This window comes from Carassius gibelio, chromosome A15 (genome assembly GCF_023724105.1).
Source record: "Carassius gibelio isolate Cgi1373 ecotype wild population from Czech Republic chromosome A15, carGib1.2-hapl.c, whole genome shotgun sequence".
NCBI lineage: Eukaryota > Metazoa > Chordata > Actinopteri > Cypriniformes > Cyprinidae > Carassius > Carassius gibelio.
The window spans coordinates 5,110,001-5,123,263 of NC_068385.1; the positions used below are offsets into that span (position 1 = coordinate 5,110,001).

At 34.8% G+C, this 13,263-nt stretch overlaps 1 long non-coding RNA gene across 1 annotated transcript in view; it reads right to left on the reverse strand.

Moving 5' to 3' along the window:
• Positions 1-13,263, reverse strand: part of LOC128029007 (uncharacterized) — a 76,275-nt gene that overhangs the window by 44,952 nt on the left and 18,060 nt on the right. The gene's annotated exons all lie outside the window — the stretch shown is intronic.

The following is a 13,263-nucleotide window of genomic DNA, read 5'->3' on the forward strand; positions in this document are numbered from 1 at the left end:
TTTTATATCATATTCAACCATGTTGTTGTTCTAGCTATGACTGTTCTGCCTCTGGATCTATAGTTCAATCAACATCATGTCACCTCCCCTTTTTGTGCGATCTCACTCTGACCAAGAATTGCCCAGAGTGTTCTCATAGACTTCCATACAAAGATTGATTGTTTCTTTCTGAACTGCAGGCCCTGCAATGAAATCTCTATGGGTTCCGGGAGGGCTAGCACTGACATGCTTTCTCATCATAAATAACCTTAAATTGTGCAGCGATTGGTGGGAACAAAGGACCTCTATTAATAATTTTTAGCAGGAGGCCTCAAGTTTAGGTCCTTGTCCAACAACTTATCAAAATTCTCAGGCTGAGTCTGTCTGGAGCCTGTCTTTCTCTCTCTCTCTCTCTCTCTCTCTCTCTCTCTCTCTCTCTCTCTCTCTCTCTCTTTTGCAGAAGATTAGAAGATTGTCTAGTGGCCGTGAGTGTAGTTTGTCTGAGCTAGGCAAGGCGAGGATCCCTGTTGGATGATTTCAGCAACAGTGAAGTGGAGATTGCTGAGATAGCAGCTTACGAAAATTACATGCCTGTAATCACGCAGCAAGAGTTGAGTTCAGAGTAGATTAATGTAATAGAGGTCCATGAGGAAGGGTTTAAAGTGCTTGGGGATTTCATTGGGAAAATCCATCATATGGAGAAAAATTGGGAAGGTTTAATTGACAAAGTGTCTGGCCGTTTACATAAGTGGAGGTGGATTCTCCTAAATCTCATATAGGGCTAGAGTGCTTATTATTAATAACTTGGCAGCATCTATGCTGTGGCATCGGTTAAATGTACTCGATCCACCAGAAAATCCTATTGCAACATCTGCAAAAGATTTTTGTTGATTTTTGGAGGGACCGTTTCCCCCTGCAATTATTTACTTGAAGGAGGTCAGGGGTCGATCAATTTAGCAGACAAAGTTAAAGCTAAGAGCCTGAAAGTTACTCAGACTTTACTTAATAATAGGGAGCTTTCTACACCATGGGTGTCTTTTGGCTTTGTTTTGCTTTAAACTTTTGGTGGTTTTCCCCTGACAAACAATTGTTTTTGATGTCCCAGTATAGTTGGAATTTTATATCCAATGTAAACTTCTATGTCTCCGTTTAAAATGTCTGGATCATTCTTAAAGGATTTTGATAAGAAAATTACCACTTTTGCCTGAATGAACCATTATGTTATAAACCCTATCTTGGTGGTAATGTTTGTACATCTAACTAGAGCTGTGCAATTAATCGAAAAAATTATTCGATTTCGATTTTGGCCTCCAACGATTAGGTAAATCCAATAATCGAGATAAAATGATTATTGTTCCCCATTCCTTCCCATTTTGCAGCGTTGTGCTTTTGTTCATCCATAAAAGCCCAATTTCCCATGCAAATCAGTAAAATCAATCTGTCTCCAGTGAGTGACGTAAACTTTAAATAGATGCGTATGAGTTGCGACTGATGGTGACTGAATGAACTGTAGGAGAGTTTTTATTATGCAGAAGTAAATAAATAATTTGTGACTTTTTAAAATGATTACTTTTTAAAATATTTACTTATGCCAAAAAAGCTTACATTCCTCTGCAATGCATGAAATGTGAATTTTATGTTAAAAATTGTGCATGGTTCCTTATAAATAAATAAATGAATAAATAAAATAAATGTTTGTGTCTTTTTGATAGCTGTAGCAGCCATGCCACCGAGATAATTCATACCCCTTCATTTGAAGTGTGGTCCTGAAAAATCTTGGTTTGAAGGGCTATCTGGCCCTTCCCCTTACCCTTACCCTTACCCCTCCAACCTAAAGAGAATCGAGACAGGAAAGGGGAAGGGCTAAGGGGTAGAATTGGGATTGGGCCTTAAAGTCATCTTTAAGCTAAATCGGTCAAGCACATGCAAAAATGTGTCAAAATGCTGCGCTTGGTGTTTATTCATGTATACATTCGTCGGTCATGTAATAAATTAATGTAAAGAGTTGAGAATGAAAATACGCTTGTAACAGTAATTTGGATCCGTGTGGCTCTTAAAGTGACAGCAGGCTATATTTTATTTTAAATTTGATTATTCATTTTCGGTACCACCCCTCATGAAAATTAACCATTTTCCTACAAATAAAACCAAAAAACCATAATTACTATAGTTAAACCATGGTAACCACAAATTAACCATGGTTCTGCTATATTAACCATAGTTTAACCATGGTATTTGTAGTAAATGTGTGGTTATACAAACGGTAGTCAACATGCCAAAAAACTATGGGTTATTTTTCGTAAGGTACACTACATGAATCTTTTCATATGAACTGCAATAAATACAAAACTAAAGCCAAACTTAAACTGAAATAAGACATTAATAATAAATGGTATAGTAAATAAACGAAATAATCAAACCGCTTGAGACTTGCATAAAAAAAAAAAAACCTTAAAGCACAGTTTGTTTAGTTTGTATCTTTTTATTCTATTGTATTTGTTCCTTTGCTTTTTTATTACTGACAGTTTATTTATTTTCAATAATTTTGAGGACTTTTTGTTTGTTTGAAATTCCGCTGGTCCCTACAATGTAGTCAAGTCAAGTCTGCTTTATTGTCAATTCTTCCACATGTACAGTACATGCATACAGAGAATTGAAATTGCGTTACTCTCAGACCCTTGGAGCATAAAGATAACACTAACAGTAGAACATTAAATACAGATAATAAAATATAAAGTACAACTATACAAATAGGTCATTTAAAAAGAAAGACAAGTAAAGCAGCACATGGTAGATAGAGTGCAAACCAGTGAAGTAAACAGTGCCGATATAATGATTGTAGCAACCTTATTTACAGGAAATACATATTTGATATGTATCACTATCTTTAAATAAATCACTCATATAAATGATTATTATATAATGATTACAATATTGACTAAAATAATTGTGATTATGATTTTTGCCATAATTGAGCAGCCCTACATCTAACATCATTGTTAAAACATTTATGGAGAAGTGTTTGACAAAAGTTGCACATCTGATTGATATCGATTCCAGAAAATGGAGACCAACAATTGAAATTTATGAACAAGTGGGTTTTAGGTCTGTCAAGATGGTGGAACATTTAATAAACGCTCTGAAAGCTGCTTTTTCTTCCCAATTCCTACATTTTGTATGTTTTTCATTGTAATTGATGCAATGTTACTTCCCTAAGTTATTTTTGTCCCCAAAGGGTTGCACAGACAGTGACAAATAGGGGAAGTTGTTGAAGTTCAAGGGGATACAAGTGCTTGATTTTCAAGCTGTTGGAAAAAAAACTGACTTTTATGAAATGTGTGTAAATATTGATTATTTTGAAGATATTACTCATAGATGTGATACAAAATGGAAGGAACATCTAAAGGTTTCTGATGATCTTTCTCCTTCTTGGAGATTATTGTATAAAGGTTCACTTCCCAAATGCTCTGGAGATTTGCAGTGGAGAATATTGCACTGTTTGTTAACTACAAATAGTTTTGTTTCCAAGTTCAGAATGTCTGTTTAATCACCCTGTATTTTTGTACCAAACCAGACACTGTGTTTCATGTTTTTGCTGAATATTCCAGGCTAGTGCCACTGTTTACAGTATTCGAAAGAATACTGTGGATTTAGGTTTTTGTTTTAAAAAGATGTATTTTTAATTTATGAATGCAAGTATTCGAAAACAAACAAAGAACAGTGTATTTTGGCAAATTTCATATTTGAACAAGCTAAATTAGCCATTTTGAAGACCTATATAATGGGTCTTATCAACCAATGACTGCAAATGTTTACTGCTTTGGTTGAATAGCGGGTCAGGGTGGAAAATAAATGTTATTAAATGATAAAGAATTTACTTGAATTTGAGTTTTAATGGTGTGTGAGTGGTGCTTTATTGTCAGTATGTGAAGATGAGACTATAATGTTTAACTGGTAATGTTTGTGTAACACACGGACACTGGGGCAGAAGGTAAAAGCGAGTTAAAGTTTATTGTGGGTGTTTTGAGCAGAGTATGGGAGAGATGCAGAGCATATGGTAAACTGATGAAGCTGGTTCCGGTAATAGGAATAGGATGGGGATTTCCAGAGCCGTCGGTGGGGTGACCAAGAGAACAGACACGTTGCACACACCTTGGAGAATGGGTCACAGGAGACACTCGGGAGAGACACTGGAGAACCACAGGGGTCGAGGAGAAGGAGTCAATGAAAGGTAAGTAGCAAGGTTTGTAGTGAGTCAATACAAGTAGCTTAACAACAGGAGAGGTTCCGCTATGCACCTACGAGATCGGACAACTGAGTGACTGAGGTGTGTTTTTATGTGGAGGTGATCTGATGGGACAATTGTGCACAGGTGCCAGTGTTTAGAATTCTGGTGAATTTTATTTATTTTATATACATATGTATATATACATACATATTGTTGCAGCCATGAAAAAAAATTTACAAAAATGCTTGGAGCATTTTTTGTTTAATTAAAGTTTTTCTCTTTTAAAATAACAAACAAGAGGCCTATGGAATTACATCTGCTTCAATAAAAATGAACGAAACTTTATAAAACTGAACGTAACTTTTTCAGAAATTATCAAAAATATGCCATTATAAAAGAAGAAAAACAGTATGAAAAAAAAAAAAAAAAGAACTCAGTCGCACAAATTTAAAAGGCTCTTCAAATATGCTTCATTCTTTGTTAATGTTTTTCAAAGATTCGTTTTCGCAAATTGTGGATTCTGATTGCATTGCCACAGATTACGCTTATGCTTCACAGTTTTTCTTTTGATGTTTTGACACAAACTTCTCGTGGGGGCGGTGTTAACAGTGATCTACTCTGATTGGATAGTGAGCTTTTGATGGACAGGTGCTCTCTGACCAGGAAGTAGCCTAAAGACGTCACTCAGGGGCGCGCATATTGGAAACCTCTTGCCGTGATTTGTATTAGTAAATATGTAAATAATATTTGACCTTCAATCGTCTCAGTCTGTAAAGATGAGCTCCTGTCCTTCAAGGCAACTTGAAGTAAGCTTGTGTTACTGAATGACAATAATAACCCACAACAAACTGTAGCACACTGAAACATGAAAAACTCGTATAAATGTTATTGGTTACTTCAGTAACACAAGCTTACTTCAAGCTGCCTTGAAGGACAAGCGGAGGAGGAAGACGATGCCGCTCCGTGTCTCTCCTGAGAGCTCATCTTTACAGACTGAGATGATAAAAGTTCAAATATTATTTACATATTTAGTAAAACAAAGCACGATTTGTATTGCATACAAATCACCGCAAGAGCTTTTTTTTCTTTTCTTTTTTTTTATTAATGCAGAGAACAAGAAAATACAGAAGTATAAACATACATCACATAATATCAACCACAAAAAAACAAAAACAAAATACAATAAAGATTAAAATAGAACTAAAGAAAAGAGGGACAAAATCTAAAGAAAATTACACAAGGAGATCAAAGGCAGAGCAAATTAACAGTCCTTATAGATTTCTTATTAGTAGATACTGAGATTACATTCAAATAGTTTTCCATTTCTTTTAGTAAAACAGAGAAGACAGGTGTACAGTTGGAGAATTTGCATTTGTGAATGTGAAATTTGTTTAGAACATTTTTAATTATTAACAAAACTGATATTTCCATTGGTGGGGTCAGAATCATAATACCCAAATATAATGTTTTTCATATGTACTGAGAAGCCTGGCAACATCTTACACTACCAATAGTGACAAACACACCAATATCATCCCACAGTTTCTGAGTGTAGTGTCTTGACCAAAATAAGTGTAATGTTTCTTCAGAACCGGAACAAAAAGAGAATGTAAGACGAAAGATGAAAGACTTCTTTACAGGGTAGAACCTGTGTATAAGCTTAAAAAAAATTAATATCACTTTGTGAAAAATAATTTTTGCGGTAGAGACCAGATTTTATCAACACGAGAGCTTTTCAATATGCATGCCACTGGCATCTGTACTTCCCGGTCAGAGAGCAGCTGTCCATCAAAAGCTCACTATCCAATCAGAGTAGATCACTGTTAACCCCACCCCCACAAGAAAATTTGTGTCAAAACACCAAACGAAAAACTAAGAAACGTAAGCAAAATCTGTGGCAATGCATTCAGAATCAACGATTAGCGAAAACAAATCTTTGAAAAACATTTACAAAGAATGAAGCATATTTGAAGAGCCTGTTAAATTTGTGCGACTGAGTTCTTTTTTTTTCATTTTCATTGTGTTTTTCTTCTTTTTGTAATGACATATTTTTGATAGTTTCTGAAAAAGTTACCAACAGTTTTACAAAGTTTTTTTCATTTTTCTTGAAGCAAATGTAATTCCATAGAGGCCATGGGCATGGCCAACAGTGAGTTGACAACATTTGATCTATTAAACCTCTCAAATCAACACTTGACCCACCCAAAGAGGGAGTGTAAGGTGTGTATGTGTAAATCCCTCCACCCCCTTTACAAACCACTAATTATATCGATTGAGTAATAATTTATTAGTTTTCCTCTACTTTAACTTTAAGTACTGGGTTTGTGTAGCCTACTCTGTCCACCAGGAATGCATTTTTCTTAATTAATTTCTCTTCCCATTGCTAATGATGGCTCATTTTTCAATCTTTTGTATTCTACATTCTTACCCAATTCATTGTTTGAGCAGGGAACTAAGAATGGTAAAAAAAGAAAAAAAAAAAAAAGAAAAAGGAAATTCTGTTAAATTTAAGCAAAGGACATGAGTAATAATTTATTTTGAAGCCACATTCGCTTCTCAGTATTGCAGTTTCTGATGGTTACAGAGAACAACTGGAGACCAAAATAAAACCGAAGATAGGCAGAAAGTCCCTGCAATTTAATTGGTAAACTAGTGTTTCTACAGGCGAACATTTCCATTCTTAAATCAGCAATTCTGAGAATGACAGGGCATTTGTTACTTTATTTAATTTATCAAAGTAGAGTCAGTTTTCTTTCACATTTACATTCAAAAACTTTATTTTAAAGTGTCTTTATTACACATAACATGTACTTACTATTATGATAACAATTCATTATGCATAAAAAACACAAGTAAACCTAAGACAAACCCTCCTAACCATATAGTAAGTACATGTACTTAATTCATATTACTCTGTACTTAAATGTATAATTTCACTGTGTAACTTTAAATTTTTAGCTTCTGTACATTTATTTATCCAATTAAATGATAACTAGAATGATAAATGCCACATATACAGTATAAGTGCAAAATAAAAATGCAATAATGTTAATAACAGTTCAGAAAACAATATAAACTATTCAAATGACTGCTGACTTGAATTAAGAATTCATTATAATAATTACACACTTGAAACTTTGTGTTTGCAGTGGTCACTTTTCAGCTTGCTATTTTTCATATTGTAGTGTATTATTCTAATAATAAAAGTAGTTATAATACCAATGTTATTAAACTGAATGTAAAAACAAACAGCTGCCATCAATGCTCTCCAACATCCCACATGTGTTCTGCTGTATGATGCTTTGGGATGGGAAAAAAACATTGGGAAAATCAAGGCCTCAAAGGTTCCTGTCTGGTCATACCATGTTCTTTCAGCTACACATCATACCCACCCAAAGACTATTGTGTGGTACCAGTCTGTCTCTTATGGATATCCTTTAGTTTATGATCCATGAATCCAAATTATGTCTTTGAGCAATTTAGAGGAAATAATTATTTATATGGAAACTCAAGTTGGCATTGCAGTCTGCTGATAAAAAACTGGATACGTCCCACCATGGAGAGAAAAAATATGCTATGATATGATAATGAAATGGACAATGAGTATTTTAAAAATGGCCTTTGGAAAATCACTCTAACGTGCACAGGTGTCATAAAAACAGAAAGCATTAACATTCAGTGCTCTGTAACATATCATTGTGGCATAACAGTGACAGCTACAAAAGACACAAATGCACAGTATAAGTAATGCATGAAGATACTGTATGTGGATTTTTGCTGTCAAAAATCCACTATTAGACATGTGTGTTACATTGATCCATCACTCGTGTTCCTCCTCGCTTGCTGTTTGTGTTTGTTTGTTACTTTAGGCAAACATTATGTCTTCATTAATTGAGAGTAAAGTAAATAAGTATTTCTCTTATTTATTATTTAGCTTCTCATATTGCATTTATTGATTGTAGACAGCCTATTAATGATACGCAAGATTCATTAGAACCATTTGAACAGAGTATTGCATTCACTTCTTATTAAATTAATTTACTTGAAAACCTATAAATCAACAACCTACAATTTCAAGTCATACAGTATTTGAAGTTATCCTAACAGGAGTAGGAGGGCAGTTGTTGAAGCATATTTTATAAATTAATTGTGTTCTGAAGCACAGTGTAGAAAACTGCAGCTGGAATCGCTTGCCAGGTCATTGCTGAACATGGTATGGATCTGTCTCGGACTGAAAGCGCTCTCTGCAAGTTTCTCATCAGCAGAAAAAAAATAAAAGGCACAGTGGAACTAGATCACACCAGCACAGTGTGAGAAACTAGTGATAGCCTGCGGCCGCAGATGTCCTTAGGTCATTCAAAGCAGGGGCCTCCCCTTATGAAACAAAAATACATTGCAGTATATTGGACAATATCATGTAATATATTAGGCATATATTCTTATATATATTTATTTTTTTCCAATATATTGCAATATATTGAAAGTGGCAATCATTTGTATATTTTGCAATATATTATATAATATATGTTTCATTAATATATTATTAAATGTATTCAAATATATAATATATTAGGAAATAAAAAGGGAAAATTATATATTACAATATATGACAATATATTTTAAGAAATATATTGGTAAATATATTTTCCTTTCGAATGGGTCTACACTTTCTACTAATTTCTGAAAGCGCTCCATAATTGTAGTTGTAATCTTTTTTCGTGCTACAGTGGTTACTGTTTTCTAGTTTTGATCACTGTTTCTTCCTCAAAACAAATATTTTTCCAGCATTTTATTTTATTTTGTCAAACATGTTAGTGGAACAGTGGTATACCAACAGCTAATATTCCTTTAAATTTTGAGTGATTGAGATTAACAATATGGAGTTAATTGGTATTAACAAAAGTTCGGAACAGGGGCACACCCCAAACAATCACCTGACTTCTAAAAACCTCCAGATATTGAGAGTGAGGAGTCATGTGCCGATTTGGGTTGATTTGGGCGGGGTCTGAGCCGGTCTGCCATGACCGTAGGAGATGCTATCGATTGCCTGGGGCAACTCCTTCAGAACTTCACAGAGGCATGATTAAAAATTCCAGAGCTCTTGGGTGGACGCAATCACTGAGATTCCAAACACAGTATATATTTGGGAGCGGTAATGGGGAACACCTGGTGGTGATTAGCCCTAAGCATGGGATTATGGGAAATGGAGTTGGGAATGGAAATACAAGAGTCCTGAGTGGAGTGCCCTCTACTGGAGTTCATGGGCACTCTAGATGATGATCGTGATATAGCCCATCAGGGTGGAGCAGAGGACAACCACAGCTGAGCAGCTTGGCCCGAAGCCCACCAGGGTGGAGCAGAGAACCTCCATAGTGGAGTCGATGGAACAGGAGAGCAAATCTGGTCAGGTACGACTGAAACGGAGAACATAAACAGATTAATGACAGCATCCATGGCCATGGCCATTAGAAGGTTATTAGAGAGCTCCCAAACGGCCTCCATACGAGCCTCGCCACGATTTTAAAACTAAATGATTTTCGAAAAGACTTTGTTGAATAAACTTGAGCATTTACTGGACGTTTAAAATAATAATTCCTTACATTTATATGTTTAAATATCAAAACGAGGCACAGGTGTTTTTATATCACTGTATTTCTGAAGTAAGACTTGCATGTTATATGCCTGATAAAGCAGCGTTTGTGAGCTCAGCACTGCTTTGTTTACAGCGGTTTCTGGGAAAACCTCTATTTCTCACTCTTTAAAGCATCTCCTGCTTAACATTTCTTCCATGTTTTATTTTTAATAGTAAATCCCCTTTGTTTACCAAAAAATTAAGTTTGCTTAATTTTCAATATTTAAAAGAGAATCTAAATTAATGTTTTATGCCTTCATTTGATAACCAGAAAAAATGTAAATACACAACATAATTTCTGAGGAAAAAAAACATTTCATAAGGCTATTTTAAGAAAGATTGAATAAATGAAGTTGTTTTTATTCATTTAAATAATGACACATTCTAAAAATATATATATATACACAGTATTGTTCAAAATAGCAGTACAATGTGACTAACCAGAATAATCAAGGTTTTTAGTATATTTTTTATTGCTACGTGGCAAACAAGTTACCAGTAGGTTCAGTAGATTGTCAGAAAACAAACAAGACCCAGCATTCATGATATGCACGCTCTTAAGGCTGTGCAATTGGGCAATTAGTTGAAAGGGGTGTGTTCAAAAAAATAGCAGTGTCTACCTTTGACTGTAGAAACTCAAAACTATTTTGTACAAACATTTTTTTTTTCTGGGATTTAGCAATCCTGTGAATCACTAAACTAATATTTAGTTGTATGACCACAGTTTTTTAAAACTGCTTGACATCTGTGTGGCATGGAGTCAACCAACTTGTGGCACCTCTCAGCTGTTATTCCACTCCATGATTCTTTAACAACATTCCACAATTCATTCACATTTCTTGGTTTTGCTTCAGAAACAGCATTTTTGATATCACCCCACAAGTTCTCAATTGGATTAAGGTCTGGAGATTGGGCTGGCCACTCCATAACATTAATTTTGTTGGTTTGGAACCAAGACTTTGCCCGTTTACTAGTGTGTTTTGGGTCATTGTCTTGTTGAAACAACCATTTCAAGGGCATGTCCTCTTCAGCATAGGGCAAGATGACCTCTTCAAGTATTTTAACATATGCAAACTGATCCATGATCCCTGGTATGCGATAAATAGGCCCAACACCATAGTAGGAGAAACATGCCCATATCATGATGCTTGCACCTCCATGCTTCACTGTCTTCACTGTGTACTGTGGCTTGAATTCAGAGTTTGGAGGTCGTCTCACAAACTGCCTGTGGCCCTTGGACCCAAAAAGAACAATTTTACTCTCATCAGTCCACAAAATGTTCCTCCATTTCTCTTTAGGCCAGTTGATGTGTTCTTTGGCAAATTGTAACCTCTTCTGCACATGCCTTTTTTTTAACAGAGGGACTTTGCGGGGGATTCTTGAAAATAGATTAGCTTCACACAGACGTCTTCTAACTGTCACAGTACTTACAGGTAACTCCAGACTGTCTTTGATCATCCTGGAGGTGATCATTGGCTGAGCCTTTGCCATTCTGGTTATTCTTCTATCCATTTTGATGGTTGTCTTCCGTTTTCTTCCACGTCTCTCTGGTTTTGCTCTCCATTTTAAGGCATTGGAGATCATTTTAGCTGAACAGCCTATCATTTTTTGCACCTCTTTATAGGTTTTCCCCTCTCTAATCAACTTTTTAATCAAAGTACGCTGTTCTTCTGAACAATGTCTTGAACGACCCATTTTCCTCAGCTTTCAAATGCATGTTCAACAAGTGTTGGCTTCATCCTTAAATAGGGGCCACCTGATTCACACCTGTTTCTTCACAAAATTGATGACCTCAGTGATTGAATGCCACACTGCTATTTTTTTGAACACATCCCTTTCAACTAATTCAACTAATTGCCCAATTGCACAGCCTTTAAGAGCGTGCATATCATGAATGCTGAGTCTCATTTGTTTTCTGAGAATCTACTGAACCTGCTGGTAACTTGTTTGCCACGTAGCAATAAAAAAATATACGAAAAACCTTGATTATTCTGGTTAGTCACATTGTACTGCTATTATTTTGAACAATACTGTATATATATGGTGAAGAAAAAAAAACATTTCATAGGGCCCTAAACATGTAATTTTTTTTTTTACTTTTAATAAATAGCTGTGAAAATGTATAAGTGTTATGATTTAAATTAATACAATTAAATTTAACCATTAAAAAGGACTTGATAAAATAAATCAGAAAACGATTGAATCCAGAATTGTTTTTACGGAAAACGGAATTTGGAAAAATTAAATGGATTTTATAGGGCCCTAAAAAAAGTAAACTAATGTAATAAGTAGTGAAGTTACTTTCCATATGCAGTAACTAGTAAAGTAATCTCATTACAATTTACAGAAGTAACTAGTTACATTTTTTTGTAACTACCCCAACACTGTCCACTGTACAATGAAATGAGATGCATTGGCACTGCACAGACCAATCAGTGTATGACAAAGTACCGTGAGCATGATTAAAATGCTCAAAGAGTCATCCGCTCTCCAATCACTCTCGCAGAACTTTGTCATACACAAGTGCAATGAAGATTTAATGAACCAAGTTCACAACAGAACATCAGAGAATAAACAGAAAGCCACACGAAACCAGACAGCAGGAGAGCGTGAAGCAGGGACTGAGATGGGCAATCCTGAGGTGAGTTGAGGAGGTGACAAACAAAGGTTTTCTAAACATCATATGTCATCACCAAAGAGGTACAGATGCATTTGAAACACATTTGTTACACAGCAAAATAAGACTATTAAATTTTTAGTTTTTGAACCGTTGTAATAAAAATTACTGTACCACTTCAAAGAGTATTTACCATAACAGTTGCCATAATGATTACAGTAATTTATGTGAATTTTTGTATTTTGTATTTATTTTTTATTATATTTCACCATGCACAGCAGTGAACCTAAATCCTACTCCGTGAGTATCCCATTATTAAACAGTCAAAAACTTATTCTGATTATATGATTTCAAATGCTGCCATAAAATATGTTATTGGCTGACCTCTGTATCCTTTTTATTTTCACAAATATATTAATGGTTATGATTCTGATGCTGAATACACCAACATGGATGGACTCAACGAAACGTCTAATGATGATGAAGTGTGTCACAGTTTTATTTTTTATTTATTTTTTTATGCTCAAAATACATACAAACGGAAGATGATATATATATATATATATATATATATATATATATATATTTTTTTTTTTTTTTTTTTTTTTTTACCAATCAGCCAGTCTGCTTTTCTTACTCTGTCAAGATGGTTATATTGAGTTTGTTGTTGACTTGTGTTGATTTTACATCGCTGTTGTTGTCTCTGCTATTTGCTGCTTTTTATCAATGTTTTCCAGCATATTTGTGTGAGAACATAACCATAAGCATAACAATAAAAACAGATAAGAACTTTCCATCCAAAGTATG